Raw genomic sequence first — 21,244 nt, forward strand, 5'->3', positions numbered from 1 at the left:
AGTAATAGATTCTCTAAATTCATTCATTGTGTTGTCTTAATGGTGACTGGCAAGTCACTGCATTTATGGAGGAAGAGATGTGAGCAAGGAAACCTCTTTCAAGTTCCTGACTGACAGCTAAGGATCCAGTTTCTTAAAATACAGCCTTTACAGGAATTAATAAAATCTACCCATCATAAAACTAGAGACCATCTGCAATGAGGGAAATCAAACTCTGAGCCTAGGGCTCAACTGAGGCTCTACTACTACCAGGGTTATAGCTGTAGATAAATATGCAGAGAACACAGCCAGGATAAGATTAAAAGAAACCATTAGAAAGAAATTAGGGGGAATCCTAATTTTACAAGTATTTAAGCATCCTTTAACAAATATGTGGGAATCAGAGTATGATACATAGTATACAAAAGTATACAAACGTTAGACCCACACAGACCCAATATCTCATCTTACTCTTCCAGTTAGCAGTAATAATTACAATTTTACTATTGCTAGCATGTATTAATTGTTTAGTATATCAAGCTTCGTAATAAGTATCTGACTTATGTTCAAATTAAGGACACACAGGAAGTGAGACCTGCATTTTAATCGGTCCATTTGACTTTAAAATCTACTCCACAAGGAAGTGAGACCTGCATTTTAATCGGTCCATTTGACTTTAAAATCTACTCTTCACACCACAAAGACCTTCGAACAGACAGATGCCTGGAAGATGCCAGCACTTCCAGAGAGGCTGGATTTCTTCCTCTCTATCCTTCCCACACACAGCCCTCATCCTCACCCAATGTACTTAACAGATATGGGAATTGGGGGAATTGCTATGGACCCTCAACTTCATCTTCCAAGTGTGAATAAGCACTTGCCTCTTTGGGCTGTTAAGAGAATTACATGAAACCATAGCTCAATAGCGGAGAAGGAAATGGCAGCCCACTCCAGTATTCTTGCCTGGAGAATTCCATGCCCATAGGGTCACAAGAATCGGACACGACTTAGAGACTAAACTTCATTAGCACCACCATAGCCCAATAGAGGCTTATCTCACCATAGGATTAGCTCACCCAATAGAGGCTTATCTCACTGCAGGACTTTAGTTAAGTGTGAGCTCCCATTGTATACAGCTGTGCTAGGTAGTAATGTGAAACTCCAAAATTATAAAACCCAGCCCTTGCCCTTAAAATATTTACAATCAATTTCATGTCATCCATAAAGTGGAGCAACTATTCTCAACTTACTAGTGGTGACTTGATATCCACCTTAGGGCAATGTTCCGGGCCAGATGATGTACTGATTTGATTCGATGTAACATTTCATTTGCCCTTAGTTCTTTAGCTTGTACAATGCCCTCCCTTCAAAGGTTTCCTACCTATGAAGATGAAAAGACTGTCCAAAATCTTGCTCTAAGACTTAGTTTCGATCAATGGAAATGCAGCAAACTTCCTGTCACAACCATGACCCCCACTAGATACTGTGTGGGCTTTAAAATGCTGATAGCAGAAGTCCTGAATGCAGTATGTCCTCATTCTTGTGGGGACACAGTCACAATCCATTATCAATAACAGTTAAAATACCAAAATCATCACTGCTTTTTTTAACTAATATGAACATCATCACAACAATTAATATAGTATAACTCTTATTGTTAACTTTCTAATACATCTCGCTGAGTGAGAAAAGGGTGGGATTATGGCTGACCCACTAGAAATTATTCACATGACGATCATCCAACATAGACATTATGTCAGAAAATTAGTTTGAGAATTACTGATCTTTGGGGGTGAAAATGAAAGGGATATTTATCTTGAACAAGGATATCACGATATACATAATAGATATGACATCATTGGATATCACTAAGCACTTTTCTAACGGATTGATTCAAATTAACACATAATATTAATGGGGTGGATGCCGTGACTCATGAAAAAGGAGCAAACACCAAGTGCTGCCAATTTCCAAGCAGGGACAGGTTCATTCCGTTGAGGCGATCAAGAGGGGCCTCATGGAGAATGTGACATTCCAGCTTGGCCTGGAGACATGAGTGATGATGGACAAGGAGAAAGACCAGGAAAGGAGCACTGCAGGCAAAAGACACATCATGAATAGAAGCAAAGTAAAGGGAACGTCAGTCTTCCCTGGTGGCTCAGACGGTAAAGAATCTGCCTGCCAATGCAGGAGACACAGGAGACGTGGGTTCCGTCCCTGGGTGGGGAAGATCCCCTAGAGAAGAGAAAGGCAACCCACTCCAGGATTCTTGCCTGGGAAAGCCCATGGACAGAAGAGCCTGGCAGGTTCCAGTCCATGGGGTCGCCAAGAGTCGGACATGACCGAGCGACTAACACACACACAACACACAATAAAGGGGGTGTGAGAAGTACATTCTGGAAACACAAGCAGTGCGTCCTGACTAAAGGACAGAGACAGAAATACAGTTGGAAAGGAAGGTGCAGGTTAGCTTGTGGAGAATTTTAAACTTCAGACAAGCTAAGGGATTTAGACTTTAATTAGCAAGGACATTCAGAAGAAGCCTTGGAGTGCTTCTTAAGCGGAAGTAATCTTGTGAGTAAGGCAGAGGTCCCAGTCAAGGGTGATAGTTTAATAAATTTCTATTACTATTATCACAGAAAAATCAATAACCCTACAGTGTATTCCACGCTGGAATCATGTCTGCTACCTGTCAACAGGCCCAAGAGAAATGACTTCTGGCAACTCGAGTTGAAGGAAAATGTGTTTATCGATGCTTAGTTTAATTTATTGCTGCTTCAAGGGGTTGACAAAAAGAGAAGGCAAGCTCAGAGGAAAATTGCAAGGGTGGTAACGTTGCCCAGATCATTTTAAGGAAATACAGAAATATTGTATTCTCTCAAACTATCAAGACACAACATCGAGTTACTATTGAAGCCCTTCAAGGATTCACAAACTGAAAGGGATACATGAAATCCATCCAGAGGTTCCCAAATCAGGCTCCCCAGGAGCAGTTATTCACTCTTTCATATCACAGCTAATTAAATAAAAATATTTGAGGGTACAAAGTCAAAGAAATCTAAGACTTCATAAAGCACTGAAATTACATACAACTCTCACTTAGCTTCTTGTAATATTAGTCAGGGCTCTTGCAGCTATTAAGTGACAGAAACTTAACTCAAGCTAGCTTAAATAGAAAGAAACTAACTCACGCAGCCGCAAAGCCTAGGAATTTAGACAAACATAATTCCAGGTGTGCAAACGGTTTAACTGTCCACTTTTACCATCACTCATCTTTGCTTTTCTCTAGGTTGGCTTTATTATCTTCATAAGGAATAGGAATAGCCACAGCAATTCCAGTTTATGTTAATAATATTAACATATTACCTTTATAACTTACGATTCTCTCCAAATTAAAATACCATATCTCTGTGTCACACATCAAGTTTCCCAGAATGCTCAGATTAGTCTGCTTAAAACACATGATCACTCCTTAAATTAATCACAATGGTCAGTTAGAATATGTCCAGCCTGCCCACCTTTATTATTAAAGGTAACACCCTTGTACCAGGGTATCATAACAACCCTGAAATCTCAAAAACATGAGAAGCTTATTTCTTGACCAAGCATGAGTTCAGAGTGAAAGAAAGTGAAAGTGACTCAGTGGTCTCCAACTCTTTGTGACCCCATGGACTGTACAGTCCATGGAATTCTCTAGGTCAGAATACTAGAGTGGGTAGCCTTTCCCTTCTTCAGGGGATATTCCCAGCCCAGGGGTTGAACCCAGGTCTCCCACATTGCAGGCAGATTCTTTACCAGCTAAGTCACAAGGGAAGCCCAAGAATACTGGAGTGGGTAGCCTATCGCTTCTCCAGGGGATCTTCCTGACCCAGGAATCGAACCAGGGTCTCCTGCATTGCAGGCGGATTCTTTACCAATTGAGCTACCAGGGAAGCCCAGAATGGATGTTCCTAATTAGCACGACCCAGATAATCACGATGGTGTGATCAATCACCTAGAGCCAGACATCCTGGGATGTGAAGTCAAGTGGGCCTTAAAAACCATCACTACAAACAAAGCTACTGGAGATGATGGAATTCCAGTTGAGCTATTTCAAATCCTCAAAGATGATGCTGTGAAAGTGCTGCACTCGATATGCCAGCAAATCTGGAAAACTCAGCAGTGGCCACAGGACTGGAAAAGGTCAGTTTTCATTCCAATCTCAAAGAGAGGCAGTGCCAAAGAATGCTCAAACTACCACACAATTGCACTCATCTCACACACTAGTAAAGTAATGCTCAAAATTCTCCAAGCCAGGCTTCAGCAATACGTGAACCGTGAACTTCCAGATGTTCAAGCTGGTTTTAGAAAAGGCCAAGGAACCAGAGATCAAATTGCCAATATCCGCTGGATCATCGAAAAAGCAAGAGAGTTCCAGAAAAACATCTATTTCTGCTTTATTGACTATGCCAAAGCCTTTGACTGTGTGGATCACAATAAACTGTGGAAAATTCTGAAAGAGATGGGAATACCAGACCATCTGACCTGTTTCTTGAGAAACCTGTATGCAGGTCAGGAAGCAACAGTTAGAAGTGGATATGGAACAATAGACTGGTTCCAAATAGGAAAAGGAGTACGTCAAGGCTGTATATCGTCACCCTGCTTATTTAACTTATATGCAGAGTACATCATGAGAAATGCTAGGCTGGAAGAAACACAAGCTGGAATCAAGATTGCCAGGAGAAATATCAATAACCTCAGATACGCAGATGACACCACTCTTATGGCAGAAAGTGAAGAAGAACTAAAGAGCCTCTTGATGAAAGTGAGAGAGGAGAGTGAAAAAGTTGGCTTAAAGCTCAATGTTCAGAAAACTAAGATCATGGCATCTGGTCCCATCACTTCATGGCAAATAGATAGGGAAACAGTGGATACAGTGTCAGACTTTATTTTTGGGGGCTCCAAAATCACTGCTAATGGTGATTGCAGCCATGAAATTAAAAGACGCTTACTCCTTGGAAGGAAGGTTATGACCAACCTAGATAGCATATTTAAAAGCAGAGACATTACTTTGTCAACAAAGGTCCGTCTAGTCAAGGCTATGGCTTTTCCAGTGGTCATGTATGGATGTGAGAGGTGGACGGTGAAGAAAGCTGAGTGCAGCATATTTAAAAGCAGAGACATTACTTTGTCAACAAAGGTCCGTCTAGTCAAGGCTATGGCTTTTCCAGTGGTCATGTATGGATGTGAGAGGTGGACGGTGAAGAAAGCTGAGTGCCAAAGAATTGATGCTTTTGAACTGTGGTGTTGGAGAAGACTCTTGAGAGTCCCCTGGACTGCAAGGAGATCAAACCAGTCCATCCTAAAGGAGATCAGTCCTGGGTGTTCATTGGAAGGACTGATGTTGAAGCTGAAACTCCAATACCTTGGCCACCTCATGTGAAGAGTTGACTCATTGGAAAAGACCCTAAATGCTGGGAAGGATTAGGGGCAGGAGGAGAAGGGGACGACAGAGGATGAGATGGTTGGATGGCATCACCGACTCGATGGACATGGGTTTGGGTAAACTCTGGGAGTTGGTGATGGACAGGGAGGCCTGGCGTGCTGCAGTCCATGGGGTCACAAAGAGTCAGACACGACTGAGCAACTGAACTGAACTGAATTAGGAGAAGGGATCCCTGTTCCATGAAGTCAGTCAAGTACATGTGTATGGACTTTACATATATTGGAAAAGAAACAAGATCTGATGTCTTTGTTGTACAAATAAGGAAGGTATATCGTATGTCTCAAGGATCACAGTTCCAGACCCAGAACAGCAACTTGTTCACTGGGTACCCTAGAATACCTCTCTTCATTTGATCTGAGAGTCGCCTCTCTCATTTGTAAAATGAAAGCATCAGGCCATGTCACTACTTTGCTCCAAATCTTTAGTTTTTAAATATCAACACAGTGTATGTATACAGTACTCAGTTCTTCTTATAAAAATTAATGCATCTCTTCATAATATAAATAGTTGAGACTCACTATGACACAGTGAAGGGGATGGAGGGAGTGAAAAGACTGTGGGAGTTTGATCCTAGCCAACCTGGTATCAAAAACAGAGATGATGCTGTTCTCACAAGATAGAAATAATGTTTCCTACACCCACATCTTGACATATGGATGTGGATGTGTATGGTGTTGTGATGGGAGTGTGATAAGTTATTGTAATTTTAAAGTTTATATAATCTTGTGAAAGCCTTATTCTCTGAGTCAATCTTGGATGAAAAAATGTTACCAATAAGATCTCTTAAGATTCTATCTGCCAGAAAAGTACCTTACTCATCTTATGACTCCAATGAACTATAAATACTGGTAACAACAAGGGCTCCTGGGGCTTGAAACATCTAGACTCTAAACCAGTACATTCTATTACCTAGCATAGATGACGCGTCAATAAATGTTCAGGAAAGGAAGGAAGGCGTCAAAGGGAAGGGGGAGGGGGAAGACAGAAGGAGAGGAGGGAAAGGTTGGTGAGGTGAAGGTTATATAATGGTTGGAAAGGCTTACTTCAGTGCTCACCACACACACACTCATAGGTACTCACTCACCCTTCGCTGCAACCATAAAACATTGCCATGTGCCCAAAGAAACCGCTTTCAGCACCCTTCCCCCATCAACTGCTCTCAGAAACCTTTCCCATCAGAGATGAAAGGGAATTGTGGTGGGAAATAAAAAGGCCCATTAAATATATTCTTGTCTGGCTGTGGTGGTTTAATCCCTAAGTCATGTCCAATTATTGTGACCCCATGGACTGCAGCCCTCCAGGCTCCTCTGTCCATGGGATTTCCTAGGCAAGAATACTGGAGTGGGTTGCCATTTCCTTCTCCAGAGGATCTTCCCTACCCAGGGATCGAACTGGGTCTCCCACATTGTAGGCAGACACTTTACTGTCTGAACCACCAGGAAGCCCATAATCTTGCCTGCGTGCACCCATTTTGTGCAGATTACGTTCCCATGTGTGTCTATTATGGAGATCAGTCAGGAGGGAAATATTTTGTTTTTGATGAGCACCCCTGTAACGTTTAAATATCAGTCAAAGGGGGTTAAATGCTATAACAACTTCAAATGTAAACAACTTAACATAGTAACAGGCAAGTTTTCATATCACAGTCTAGACTGGGAGATGGCTCATTCAGCGACTCAAGCTCCTTCCATCGTGGGGATCCACAGTCCTCTAAGTCCTTGGAATCCTCCCAGTTCAGCTATAAACTTGGGACAAAGAATGGGGAATGACTCATAGGAGGTGGGCCAAGCCTAGAACTGCCCGCTGCTGCTAAATCGCTTCAGTCGTGTCTGACTCTTCGCGACCCCATGGACTGCAGCCCACCAGGCTCCCCCATCCATGCGATTTTCCAGGCAAGAGTACTGCAGTGGGTTGCCATTGCCTTCTCCCTAGAACTGCCTAGAATCTGCCAACAGTCAATTGGCCAAAACTCAGTCCCATGGCCCCACTTACCCGCAAGGAAGGCTGGGGATGTGATCCAGCTGTGCTTTGGAGAAAACAGAAAATGGTTTCACAATAGTCAGTCTCTGACACAAATTACACGTCACTTCACCACTAATTCCAGATTTGTGCTGCATTTCCATGACTTTCAAAGCCAACAGATTTTTTTTTTTATAATTTTGATGCTGGCTACAGTCAGCACTTCCACCATCCAACTCCCAATTCAGCAGGATTGTTACAAAAAACAGTAAAGAAAAGAAAACTTTTGGGTTGCCAAGGTGCACATCCCACATTGGCCAACTGGTAGATCCTGGTCTCCAACCCCATCTCCAGCCACAGTCTAGGTGGGGGCTCCAGAAACGTGAGTAGCCTTTATAACTGAGTAGCTGTTTATTTCATATTTCACAGAGCTTACGTGACTCCTCCCAGGTATTTCTGCTTGGGAGTAAAACCAACTGTCCTACCTGTCATACCTATGAGTTTGAGCAAACTCTGGGAAATACTGAAGGACAGAGAAGCCTGGCGGGCTGCTGCAGTCCATGCGGTCAGAGAGAGTCAGAAAGGACTTAGCGACTGAACAACAATCTATACTACAAAGTAAAGTCCATTTACCTGTAAGACCTCTTCAGAGAACCCGTCCAGTTATAAAGAAAAAAAATATCCTCTTGGACCAACTCAAGTAAAAGGGTAGTTGGTGGTAAATATCCTGTGATATCTCATGGAAATCCAGGGAAAGTTGAGCAACCATACCTCAAAAATAGCAGAAATTTAAGAAGCTGCAAGGAGCAGCTACTCTTGGTCTCCATCATTCCTTCACCTTCCTGTTTCCCTCTTTCTAGCCTGAAGTCTTCTCACTTCTTTCTCGATCACATTTCCCTGAGCACCATTCTCTAAATAATTGGTGTTCTTGCCTGGAGAATCCCAGGGACAGGGGAGCCTGGTGGGCTACCGTCTATGGGGTCGCAGAGAGTCAGACACGACTGAAGCGACTTAGTAGCAGCAGCAGCATACGTTCCCGTAATGACTGTCCCAACACAAATATTATGTGACCTTTAAGTACAAATGCTACTGGCAAGCCTCCCGCAGCCCTTTTTCAAATTTCCAGAGCGTAAATATTTTTTAAAGCTATTACACATACATCATGAGTCATTAGCTATATACTATAGGTTTCCCTACCTACCCCAAGAGTTTCCCACTCCTAGCTGTATTCACGGTGGCTGAGGGGTGAGGCCTTGGAGCTGGCTGTCCATTATCTGAGACACGAGAGAATCAAATCATTCCATTTCCCAAGTTCTAACCAGCTGAGACCAGCACAAGGGACAAAATCACCATTAAGTTAGAGTGTCCTCCTTATTACTGGTACACCTAGGCTGCAAATCACAGCTGGGCTTCCCCACGTCCACCTGGTCTCTAAACTTAACCACCCAATTACAAAATCAGAGAGCCTAAAGCAGAGAAAGTACAGGCCTAGGTAGAAGCATGGAGAAGGCAATGGCAACCCACTCCAGTACTTTTGCCTGAAGAATCCCATGGACGGAAGAGCCTGGTGGGCTGCAGTCCATGGGGTCGCAAACAGTCAGAGACGACTGAGCAACTTCACTTTCACACATTGGAGAAGGCAATGGCAACCCACTGCAAGGCAATGGCAACCCACTGCAGTGTTGTTGCCTGGAGAATCCCAGGAATGGCAGAGCCTGGAGGCTGCTGTCTATGGGCTCGCACAGAGTCGGACACAACTGAAGCGACTTAGCAGCAGCAGGTAGAAGCAGGCTCCTTCTGGCTAATTACCAAGTGGAGACCAGAAGGGAAACTAGCCCACCCCCTTGAGCACATGCTCTCCAAAGAAAGAGCAAAAGTGAAGTGCCTGGTTCTGGCAAACTCTTGGAGACCACACTGGCCACCGGGAACAATCTTATTAGCCATTTCTCCTCCCAAGAAGAGGGCCAAGTAAGGAAGTGAAGGAAATGAAGCAAACAAACAAACAGATTCCTCTCCAGACTTCAGAAGAACAGACGTGCTGGTTGGTAATGTGGACTGAAAAAGGGAAGAGCTCCCCTACCGACTGATCGGGGCCTGGAGGCAGGAGCTCCCTGGCTTTTGGGCTTTTTCTGCCCTGCCTTGGGCAGGCTGCAGGGTTCTCAGCAAAAGAGTTCAATTCCCTGAACACCCCCCTGCAAAAGAATTCCTTCTCTACTTATGGCCTGAGTGATTTGTCCTGGCATTTGCCCACAGTGGTGATATTACTAGTTCTAAACAGCCTCTTAACACACAGGGAGCTCTGCCTGAACAGATCACCCATGTCCACAGACGGGAGGGGTAAGGAAGTGCACCATTCAGGGTCAATATTCTCCTCCTGTACTCTGGGGTCCACTCCAGTGCACGTGTAAAGGAACAGCACACACCCCAAAATCATATGCTAAAAAGAGCACTGTGGGTCTCCGACAATGTGGGAAAAATGAAGTAATTCAGTCATTCTTTTATTTGTTCTTCATTCAACTAGTAGTTATCAAGTGTCTACTACGTGCCTCCAGATATTATAAAGTTCATATACACACCAAAAATCCTTTGTAGACTGAATAATATATTCCTTTGCATATTCATGAATGACTATTTTTAAAGTATTTAGTGGAAACAAGAGGCCACTCTTCTGCTGTCTTTTCAACTCCATCCTGCTCCAAGTCTCACATATCTTCTCTTGACATCTGTCTATTCCTTGGGTGATGTCACCTAATTTCATTGCTTTCAAAGCCATCTGTTTCAGATGCTTCCAAAATTTCTATCTCTAGCTAGGACCTCTCACTGAACTGGAGCCTCGAATATTCCATTCCCTGATTGGTATCTACATGCTTATGTCTCTGGACTAAACATGCCCCAAACTAAGCTGCTGATCATCTTCCACCAAGCATGTTCCTTCCATGGTTCTTCTTATTTGACGAATGGTTACATCATCTCTCAAAGTGCTCATCCAAAAGCTTAGGACATCTGTATACCATTTCTCTCTTAAGTTACCAGAAGTAACCAATCAACAAATTCCACCAGTATTACATTCAAACTTTTAGAAACTCCAACCACTTCCTACCCCTTTCACCACCAAACATCCCTGGACCAAGCCACCTTCAACTCTCACATGGATTATCCTGTCTCCCAACTTACCTCCCCAGGTCCTATCCTTGGTTCCAAGACAATGACCAGAGAGATCCTTTAAAAACATCAATCAGATCAGTTCACTCCTCTGTTTCAACCCTTGCAAGAGCTTCCTCTTTCATGTAGAGTTTTGGTTTCCCCAGATGTGCATAACAGATACAAACATCTCTACACAATGAGAGATACAAATAAGACCATAAATCCTTTCAGTGACCCTTAAGGCTCTCCTTGATATGAATTACAGCTGTCACACTCCACCCGACTCCTATACATTTGCTTTAATAAAGCCACAGCAGTCTCTGCTCTTCCTTGAAACAGCTAAGCAGACTTCTATCTCCAGGCCTCCACGCTTAATGTTTCCCCCTCCAGGAACACTCTCCTCTAAACCAGCAGTATGGCTCACTTCCTCACTTCCTTCTGATATGTCAGACTGCATATAACATTTTGTATGAAATAACTACTCTCCTTCAAGACTCCTTACTCCCTTCCCTTGCTTTATTCTTCCCTTTGTCGTATTTTTTCCTTATACTTTCACTATATTACGTAACAAAGTACTCTTGTTTATTTCTCTCCATAAAAGCATAACTTTGTTTCATTAACTGGTATATTCCTAGCACCTAGGACAGTCCCTGAAAAAGTGCAAGTGTTAACCACTCAGTCATGTCTGACTCTTTTCGAGCCAGGCTCCTCTGTCTATGGAATTCTCCAGGCAAGAATACTGCAGTGGGTTGCCATTTCCTTCTCCAGGGGTTCTTCCCAGCCCAGGGATCGAACCCGAGCCAACAAGAACAGTCCCTGACACATAGTAATTCCTCCGTAAGGAAAATGGTTGCATTACTTGATGCATGAATAAACTGTTTTAGGAGCTGGTAACAGTATTTCTCTTAGAAAGAGAAATGACTTTATTGGTAACCCTGATAAGTCTTTGAGACAGAAGGTGAAGCCTTGGGGTCATGGGTGTAAGTAAGAGCCAAGAGAACAAAGAAGAAACTCATGAAATAAGAAGAATCTGGTTTTTCTTCTTGAGAGAAATGGAGAGATAAAAGAAGGGACAGATAAAGTAGGGGGAGCTACAGAAATGGTGTGTATATGAGGACTAAGAGAGGTAAAACAACCAGCGGAAAAACTCTACAAAGTGAAAAACAAAACCTGTTATAAACAGAGGTATCCAATGTTCAGTTTGAAGTTGTTTCGATCAACTTCTCATGTTTCCTCAATGCACAAATCTTGTTACACGTGTATATTGCCTTATGTGCATCTTACATAGGCATGGCAACAACTCGTAACACTGAGCTCTTTCACCTGGACAGATTGAGGGAACCAGGCAAAAGGGGCAGGAGGTACAATCAAAAGACTAGAATCTGAGTCCTGGTGCCATCACTTCTTAACTATAACTCTGTGGGCATGGCTCCAAGCTTTGGTTTTTCCAGACAATAGAACTACATACACTGGAGATACAAATACAGTCACATCACTTCTATCAGCTTTATGAGCAACAAAGCCAGTATCTCCCTCTTGAATCTCCTCATTCCCATGAATTATCCAAGAAACTCAAGGGGTTTAGAAGCCCATAAAAATGTTTTTCTTACCCAGGGGAATAGAAAATAGAGTCTGATCAGCCAAAAGGCCTGCCTTCGTTTCTTTGCTGGAGCTGGTGCTTTACCAAAATTGCCGTGGATCCACTGCTGTGATATCAGCAGGGAAACACTGCTCCAGATTCCAGCACAGCCTGCAGTCATTCTTCGAAAGAAGTGAGTCTCAGTCCCTTTAAAGTTAGGCTCAACCACCAAAGCTGCAAAGTTGGAATCCTGCCAGTTACAGATCTAATGACCAACACTTGTAGTTCCCATATTTAGCCACTTTCCAAGGAACTATCCAGCCCCAGGATCACTGGATCACTCTTGTTTGTTTATCTCTGTCTCTCCAACCCAGAACCACCTGTTCACTTTCTTTCCTCACCCAGGAAACAGGATGCTTTTCTTCTGACGCTCTCAAAACTAAAAAGGTCTGATTACAGTCACTGCCTCCAAAATACGGAACTGCTCGTCTACCCGTTTTTTTAACTTGTTTTTGATGAGAAAAATACTATAATTTGAATGTGAAAATAGGCATACCTGAATCAGACAATTAACAGAGGAAATATAAGTGAAAAACAACATGGGAAAAGGTTTCAAATCATTAAAAACCAAACAAATTCAAAGTATAAAAATAACACCAAATTTTTCTCATATTACACTAATGAAAAGTAGAACAGTTAATATTCACAAGCATACAATAGTCCCATGTATTACTGGCTCAAATGTAACTTGACAAAACTCTTTTGAAAAACATTGGTTTATATGTTTGAAAGTTTTAAATATTCTTAAATTTACAACCTCCTTACATTTACAACCCCCTAGGTTTACTATTGGAGAAGGCAATGGCACCCCACTCCAGTACTCTTGCCTGGGAAACCCCATGGACGGAGGAGCCTGGTAGGCTGCAGCCCATGGGGTTGTGAAGAGTCGGACACGACTGAGTGACTTCACTTTCACTTTTCACTTTCATGCACTGGAGGAGGAAATGGCAACCCACTCCAGTATTCTTGCCTGGAGAATCCCTTGGACGGACGAGCCTGGTGGGCTGCCGTCTACGGGGTCGCACAGAGTCGAACACGACTGAAGCGACTTAGCAGCAGCAGCAGGTTTACTATTAAACAACAATTAACATTTGACTATATTTAGCTAAGAATATATCCATCAATTTATTCTTCCTCTATACATCCATCAACAAACTTTGATGCATTTTGGAATTAACTTCAAGTCTCATCTCTAAACGTTTCAGCACATATATAATTAACTAGCTTGTCTACCCTTTTAAGAGGGGCTTCCCAGGTGGCACTAATGGTAAAGTGCCTCCCAAAGCAGGAGACGTAAGAGACATGGGTTTTATCCCTGGGTCAGGAAGATACCCAGGAGGAGGGCATGGCAACCCACTCCAGCATTCGTGCCTGGAGAATCCCATGGACAGAAGAGTCTGGCGGGCTACAGTCCATGGGGTTGCAAAGAGTTGGACACAACTGAACCAACTTAGCACACACGTATGCACTCAGGTACTTGAGAAACACAAGCCCCACCATCCTAAGTAGAATAAGCCTTTATGGCTTTAAACACATCACATATGAATGTGAGAGGTGGACTATAAAGAAAGCTGAGTGCCAAAGAACTGATGTTTCTGAACTGTGGTGTTGGAGAAGACTCTAGAGAGTCCCTTGGACTGCAAGGAGATCCAACCAGTCAATCCTAAAGGAAATCAGTCCCGAATATTCATTGGAAGGACTGATGCTGAAGCTGAAACTCCAATACTTTGGCCACCTGATGCGAAGAGCTGACTCACTGGAAAAGACCCTGATGCTGGGAAAGATTGAAGGCAGTAAGTGAAGGGGACAGAGGATGAGATGATTAGATGGCATCACGGACTCTATGTACATGAATCTGACCAAGCTCAAGGAGTCAGTGATGGACAGGGAAGCCTGGCGTGCTGCAGTCCATGCGGTCACAAAGAGTTGGACACAACCGAGTGACTGAACTGGACCCTTCTAAAAGGATGCTCCCTATGTGATATTAAAGTGATCACACTGAACCAGAGGGATCTGCATGTGTTGATTCCAAACTGATTTGCTAGAAGCCAGAAAAAAAGTCTCTTGGGGGCCACAGCACTGTATGTCCAACTTTGTTTTTGGAAGGATTATATGTGATTAATGTTAAAGTGCCTCATTAACCATGGTGCATTATACTGACATTAGTTGTAGTCATAAACTCGGATGAAAAAGTCTAGCATAGAGCAAAGAATATAAGCCGCAGAGGAAAGCAGACTAGAAGAACCCAACTCTGCCATTTACTATCTGTGCAACTTTGCACAAGTTACCTACCCTCTCTGAGCATTCATTTGTGAAATGGGAATATTATATGAATATTATGGTAATAATATTCATATATAACAAATACTATAGTAATAATATTACTATATTACATCAAAAGTATTATATTGATAATTGTCTCTTGTAGTTATAAGAAATATCAATCAGAATATAAAAGAGGCAAACTATCTACATTAGATTCAGGCAGGGAGTAACAAGTTCTCAGTAAATTGTAGCCATGATTATTATATTTATAGCTCCAAATGATAACGTTCATTAAATACAAGATATAATGAAACATACTTATGCCCATACTGGGTGTGTGCACGGGAGCTAGATCACTTCAGTTGTGTTGGACTCTTTGTGACCCTATGGACCGTAGCCCACCAGGCTCCTCTGTCCATGGGATTATCCCAGGGAAGAACACTAGAGTGAGTTACCACGCCCTACTCCAGGGGATCCTCCCTACTTAGGGATCGAACTCGAGTCTCTTACGTCTCCTGCATTGACAGGTGGGTCTTTACCACTAGCACCTGGGAATCCCCCAGCTGCCGGTAACACAACTAAGGCTTGGATAACACAACTAAGGCTTGGATAACACAATTAAATAGGGTGGTATGTTGCCAGAACTGTACTAAAAGAAGGCAGCAGGGTGGATATTTGTATTCAAGTGTTCACACCAGCGACATAACAAACTACTTCCAAGCTCAGCAACTTACAACATCAGCGTTTATGCCAAAGCTCAGGAATGTGCAGGTTGGTCGACTTTGATTCAGCTGATATGCTACCCTCAGCTGCAGACCATAGATCAGCTGCATTGTCTTACTCTGGATCCCAGGCTGAAAGGAGAGTGGCTACCAGAACCATGTCCTTCTTATAATGGGTAACCAAAGCACAAGGGGGCAGACCCAAGCACACAAGCATATTTCAAGCCTCTGCTCCCATCGCCTCTGTTCCCATCATCCCTGCTACCATCCCAAAGCAGGTCACACGCAGCTAAGTTCAACACCAGTGTAGAAGGAAGTATAGAACTCTACAGAGATATACAACAAGAGAGGAATATTTTCAGAACAATAATTCAAACTGTCACATCAGGTCTCACCAGCTCCAGAATCTGAGCTCTCATTGTCCTGCAAATACCTCTCTACTGTTCTGAGCCACTACCAATCTAACCAAATAATCATTATTAAACTTCTCACGATTGATCTGCACGGATTCCCAGGTTGTTCCTTTTACTTATTACGTACAGTCACCTGGCTTGGCTCTTCCCAACAGCTGAGAGAGCCCAGCTGGAGGGTAAATGTAAAGTTGATAGCCCATCACTCCATGCTCATAGCAGAAGCCAGACTGTGCAGCCCCAATAAGCAACCTGCTGGGTCTACAAATTTGCCATGCTTCGCTCTGTTAAAACTTTATTGGGCACAGTATGGTAACTCAATTAATAGTGAGAATGACACAGGGAAGTGTCACTGGAATTGCAACCAATTATTTTTTCCTTAATATCTTTTTAAATCACAAGCTGACCAAGCTCAACAGGAGCCATGTCCTTCCACAGGGCATATTTAGTCTGTCTCTGCCTTCCTCATTAGCCTCCATTGCCAGGGTCCATCCACTATGTCACCAGCTACAAGCCTCTCTCTTCTCCCAACAGCAGTACAGCTTCCCCCCAAAGGAGCTAATTGAAAACACAAATCAGGCTGTTTGGCAGGATTTTTGTGTTGCTGGTAGATTTTTGTTTTGTTTCCTATAAATCAAAAATTTGCTGATTTTATTCCTCCTTCTTACAGTGGTCCCGATTTAGAAAACACAAACAGAAATGAACCCTGAAGTCAACCTGAATTACCACCTAAAGAAATGCATGAGGACGCATTTAAAACCACCAACATCTGCCCTGAAAAACCCATAGGTACCTTGCCTTCCTGGACTCCAGCTGTTCCATCAGACTTGACATCTTCAGTCCAGATTTGGAACTTGTTTGGCTCACAGTAGTCAGCTGGGCTGCATATCCTCATGGCTAAAGGTCAAATGATGACTAATTTTATGCATAAGCAATTGGCTTGCCCATTTATGAATTTTTTTAAAAAAATTCTACCATACATAAAGTTCAATCTAGACAAGTCTCATGACTGGGAGTTGTTCCAAACCTTTTAAGCTAAAGTCCAGATAGGCAGGGGATGACTCTATATCAAACACATATTTGCCAAGGTTGAACAAGCCCATGTCATCAGAAAAGAGAAGATATATGTACATACGAGTTTCTCCCAGAAACAAACATTCCATCTTGTCTCTTGGGATTGGATTCTGAACATTATAGACTGAAGAACAGCCACCTGAATGGATGCTGGTACACTCGTTGAAATACTGCAGGATCACCCATCCCCAATCCTGGTATTCCTTGTCCCCACTCAACAGTACAGATAGACACTCTCTGGTCAAAGCAGATTGAAACTGTCTTCCGGCCATGATCCCAATATCCTTATGGCTAGCTTTGGGGTTAATGCTGAAGTACAAAATCTCTGGACTCAGCTCACTCCTAAGCTGATGATACATCTGGTAACAGGTCACCATAAAAGCTTCAGGGAGCTCCACGTGGTCAGCAGTCAGTCCATAATCGTATACCCAGAGCCAGGGTTCCCAAGCAAAAAACACATGAAGTCATCCACCTTGGCTCGGAATTTGCCACGCACAACTTCAACCGCAAAACTCAGCTTGCTGGGCTCAGACTGCTGAAGCGGGTGCCCTTTTTATTCCTCGGTGGCTTCACGGTCTTGTAGCAACTGAATTTCTTTCCTTTCTCCTCAGCTTCACTGCGTCAGCAGCGCTCTAGTTCCAAGAAAGAAGATCCACTGGAGGGAAGACGCCACTGTTGGTCTAAATGAATATGGGCACTAACCCATCACTCTTCCCCGGCAGGGAATGCGTACACTTTGCCACTTTCATCCTTACCTCCTGAAATTTCTCACCTGTGGTGAGATGAGAGAGAGGAACTCAAACTGAAAACGCTTGTCACTTTTGACACCATATTGACATCTAAGGAGGCCTCACGAGTGACAGTGTTTATAGTCTTGGAAGCGGGGGTGGGGGTGGGCCGCTGTGTCTACATGCTATGAGGAAAATAATCATTTACCTTAACAGTCATTTCTCTTTCCCCACACTAACGCTTCCTTCTGCGGCAGCTGCCCCAACGGGGCTGGGGGCTCGGAGAAGAGAACGCTCAGCTTCCGTTTCCGTTTTTCCCTTGCAGGGAGGGGTAGGGGTGTTAAAGGCACCGCCCCAAGTCCGCCCCGCTCAGCAATGCGCCTGCGGCTCAGTTTAGCCAATGTTTAAACGGCGGCCTTCCCAGGTGGTTTCCCAGGTGGCACTGGTGGTAAAGAATCCGCCTGCAATGCAGGAGATGTGGGTTCGATTGGGGAGATACCCTGGAGGCAGGCATGGCAACACACTCCAGTATTCCTGCCTGGAGAATCCCATGGACTACAGTCCATAGGACTGCAAAGAGTTGGATAGGACTGAAGCGACTTAGCAGGCAAACTGATGGCAAAGTTTAGTTACTTGGGACTTCCCAGGTGGCTCAGTGGTAATGAATCTGCCTGCCAGTGCAGGAGACTTAAGAGACACCAGTTTGATCCCTGGGTTAGGAAGATACCCTGGAAGCAGGCATGGCTACCCACTCCAGTATTCCTGCCTGGAAAATTCTATGGACAGAGGAGCTTGGAGGGCTACAGTCCATGGGGTTGCTAAGAGTCGGACACGACTGGGCAACTAAGCACAGCACAGGGAAGAGAAGAGCCTGCATTTCTAATAGATTGCCAAGTTCTGCAGGTGCTGCTAGTTTACAGACCGCGCTTTAGGAACCACTGCTCTGATTTCGGGCAGTTCAAGAAGAAACAGGGCAAGGGAAATGGAGAATGTCAAGACTTAGGACCATCCCCCACCTCCTTCTCCTAAACAAGAACTCTGTTTTACGCATCCTGCTTTAGGATGAGATTTTGTTTGGGTGAAGTTTTCTGCACTAAAAGTGGTTGGAAAACCACTTCGTTAGGTAAAATCGACGTGTGAGATTGTGCAAACTAAAGGCAGAGAGTGACATACCTCAAGAAAATTATAAGCAGGAAAGCAAAAACTCTCTTTTCATTTATTCAGCAAAATCTGAGGGTTACTATTAATACATGCTGAAAGGTTGTGCTTGTTGCTGAGGTGAAAAGACAAACCAGAGCCTTACTCAGGGGGGACTCACGTGTATAGCAAGGTTAATATGCAAAGCCAATGAATGCAACTAATGTTACATAGGGCTTCCCTGGTGGCTCAGCTGGTAAAGAATCCGCGTGCCATGCAGGACACCCCAGTTCAATTTCTGGGTTGGGAAGATCCACTGGAGAAGGGAAAGGCTATCCACTCCAGTATTCTTGCCTGGAGAATTCCATCGACTGTATAGTCCATGGGGTCACAGAGTCAGACACAACTGAGCAACTTTCACTTTCACTGTTACATAATTGCTAGGACAGAGGTCTGTTTATGGGAAACAAAATAGTTTACATGTGGCTCACAAAGAATCTTCTCCCTTTTCATTAGGGAAAACTTTATGGATTGCTCACAGTATGCCTCCCCCAAATCCCAGATTTGACCTCAGAATCCTTGTCAGCCTATTATTCTAGCACTGAACCACAAGCAATTGATTGAAGTTAGTATTCAAATGGAAATAAGTGAGATATTACTGATTCAAGTTCCAGGTGGGAACAGTCTCACAATTCAGCCTATACAGGTGCCATAGACTGAATGTTTGCATTCCCTCAAAATCCTCATGTTGAAACCTAATCCCCAATGTGATGGTATTTGAATGACGTCTTTGGGAGGTGATTAGGTCATTAATGGGGACCCCTCATGAATAGGATTAGGGCTTGCCAGCCGGTGCTAGTCGTAAAGAATCTGCCTGCCAACAAAGGAGATGCAAGGATTGCAGGTTCGATCCCTGGGTTAGGACAATCCCCTGGGGTAGAAAATGGCAACCCACTCAGTATTTTTGTCTGGAAAATTCCTTGAACAGAGGAGCCTGGCAGGCTATAGTCCATGGGGCCACAAAGAGTCAGACACCACTGAGCACACGAATAGGATTAGTGCCCTTATAACAGAGGCTCCAGAAAGCTGTCACACCCTTTCCACCATCTGAGGACAGAAGGAACCAGGAAACTAGTCTTTATCAGTCACTGAATCCACCAGGGTCTCAATCTTGGAGTTCTCAGCCTCCAGAATGCTGAGAAATGAGTGTGTGCTCTTTCTAAGCCACCCAATCTGTGGTGTTTTGTTAGAGCAGCCTGAATCAACTAAGACAATAGGTTTAGGAAATAATTCATAGGGAAGGTGGTGCTTGATAAGATCATGAAAGATGAATATAAGATACACAGGAGGTGGTGATGGGATATTCCAGCTGGCAGAAAGGGATGAAACTCATTAAGAGGATTAAGAAGTGGATGATGGGATTTAAAACTCAATACAAATGAAAACGTCTACAAGACAGTAACAGACTCACAGACATAGAGAACAGGCTTATGGTTGCCAGGCGGAGGGGCTTGGGGAAGGGAAGGATTGGAAGTTCAGGATTAACAGATGCAAACTATTATATTTAGGATGGATAAACAGCAAGATACTACTGTGGAGCACAGGGAACTATATTCATATAGTTCAATATCCCGTGATAAACCATAATGAAAAAGAATATATATATATAACTGAATCAATTTTCTGTACAGCAGAAATTAACATGACATTGTAAATCTACTATTCTTCAATAATTTTTTTTTAAAAAGAAGAAGATGGTAAGTGGAGCCAGCATCTATAGACCATGCCTGCATAGAGCTCGTATTGGAAAGAAAACAGATTATTAGAGGTGCCTAGAAGTGCACGCAGGGTCAAGGGACAATTTTTTTCAACTTAACCAGGTCATGTTTATGAGCTATGGAGAAGGACGTAGAGAGAGAGAGAGTTTTAAAAACAGAAAAGAAAAAAAAAATAGACAAGAAAGAGAGTAACATATGGAGCATGTCCTCAGAGGATACCTGAGGCTGGTACTTCCTCCCAGCATAGCCTTGAAGTTGTCTATTCCCACTCTTAATAGGGAGGCTGTAATGAAAGCAGGACTCCACAGCCACAGAGGTGGAATACCAGCGATCATATCTGGGGGAAACCGAGGCTGGACCACAAAAACATGCCAGGAATGGCCTGGGGATGGAGTGTCCAGGGACTAGTGAAGTCAAGAATAAGAAGTATCTCCTTTGAGCTGGCAAAAAAAAAAAAAAAAAAATAGTGGTCTGGAGGATTTCTAAAATAAAGAGGGAACATGGCCATTGGAATTTTCACTGCCCCCCAACAAAGGTTTGTATAGGAAGACCAAAGAATTTTTAAAAAGCTGGGATGACACAGAAGCTTTGTTTTAAGATTGTGACCAGTCCTTAAGGAAACAAATTGCCCAACCATTTTTTAAGGTTATTTTTTTTCCTATAATGAAAGTAACTAAAATGCACCAGGCAATGTGCTAAATGCTTTATATGTGTCATCTCTTTTAACTTATTCCTTATGAGATATGAACTATCATTACTTTCATTTTACCTCCGAGGAAACAAGTTTGCAGCAGTTAAAGCACTTGACAAGCTTTTCTGAGACAGAGAGCTAGGATCTGAACCCAGATTGTTAGCTCCCAGGGCGCAGACTTCTATTCACTCTATACACTTTTATCAAAAGCACCTTCTTCCTCCACAAAAACA

General features: G+C 43.3%; 1 long non-coding RNA gene across 1 annotated transcript in view; it reads right to left on the reverse strand.

The window, feature by feature from the left end:
* LOC145527276 (uncharacterized) overlaps positions 1-17,683 on the reverse strand; it is a 50,570-nt gene extending 32,887 nt beyond the window's left edge. Inside the window, exon 1 of the long non-coding RNA XR_014069625.1 lies at positions 16,397-17,683. This is a non-coding gene — a long non-coding RNA (uncharacterized LOC145527276). The remainder of the gene's footprint in view (positions 1-16,396) is intronic.
* Positions 17,684-21,244: the final 3,561 nt, after the last annotated feature.

This window comes from Giraffa tippelskirchi, chromosome 11, assembly GCF_054371585.1.
Source record: "Giraffa tippelskirchi isolate mGirTip1 chromosome 11, T2T-mGirTip1v1.2.pri, whole genome shotgun sequence".
Taxonomy (NCBI): domain Eukaryota; kingdom Metazoa; phylum Chordata; class Mammalia; order Artiodactyla; family Giraffidae; genus Giraffa; species Giraffa tippelskirchi.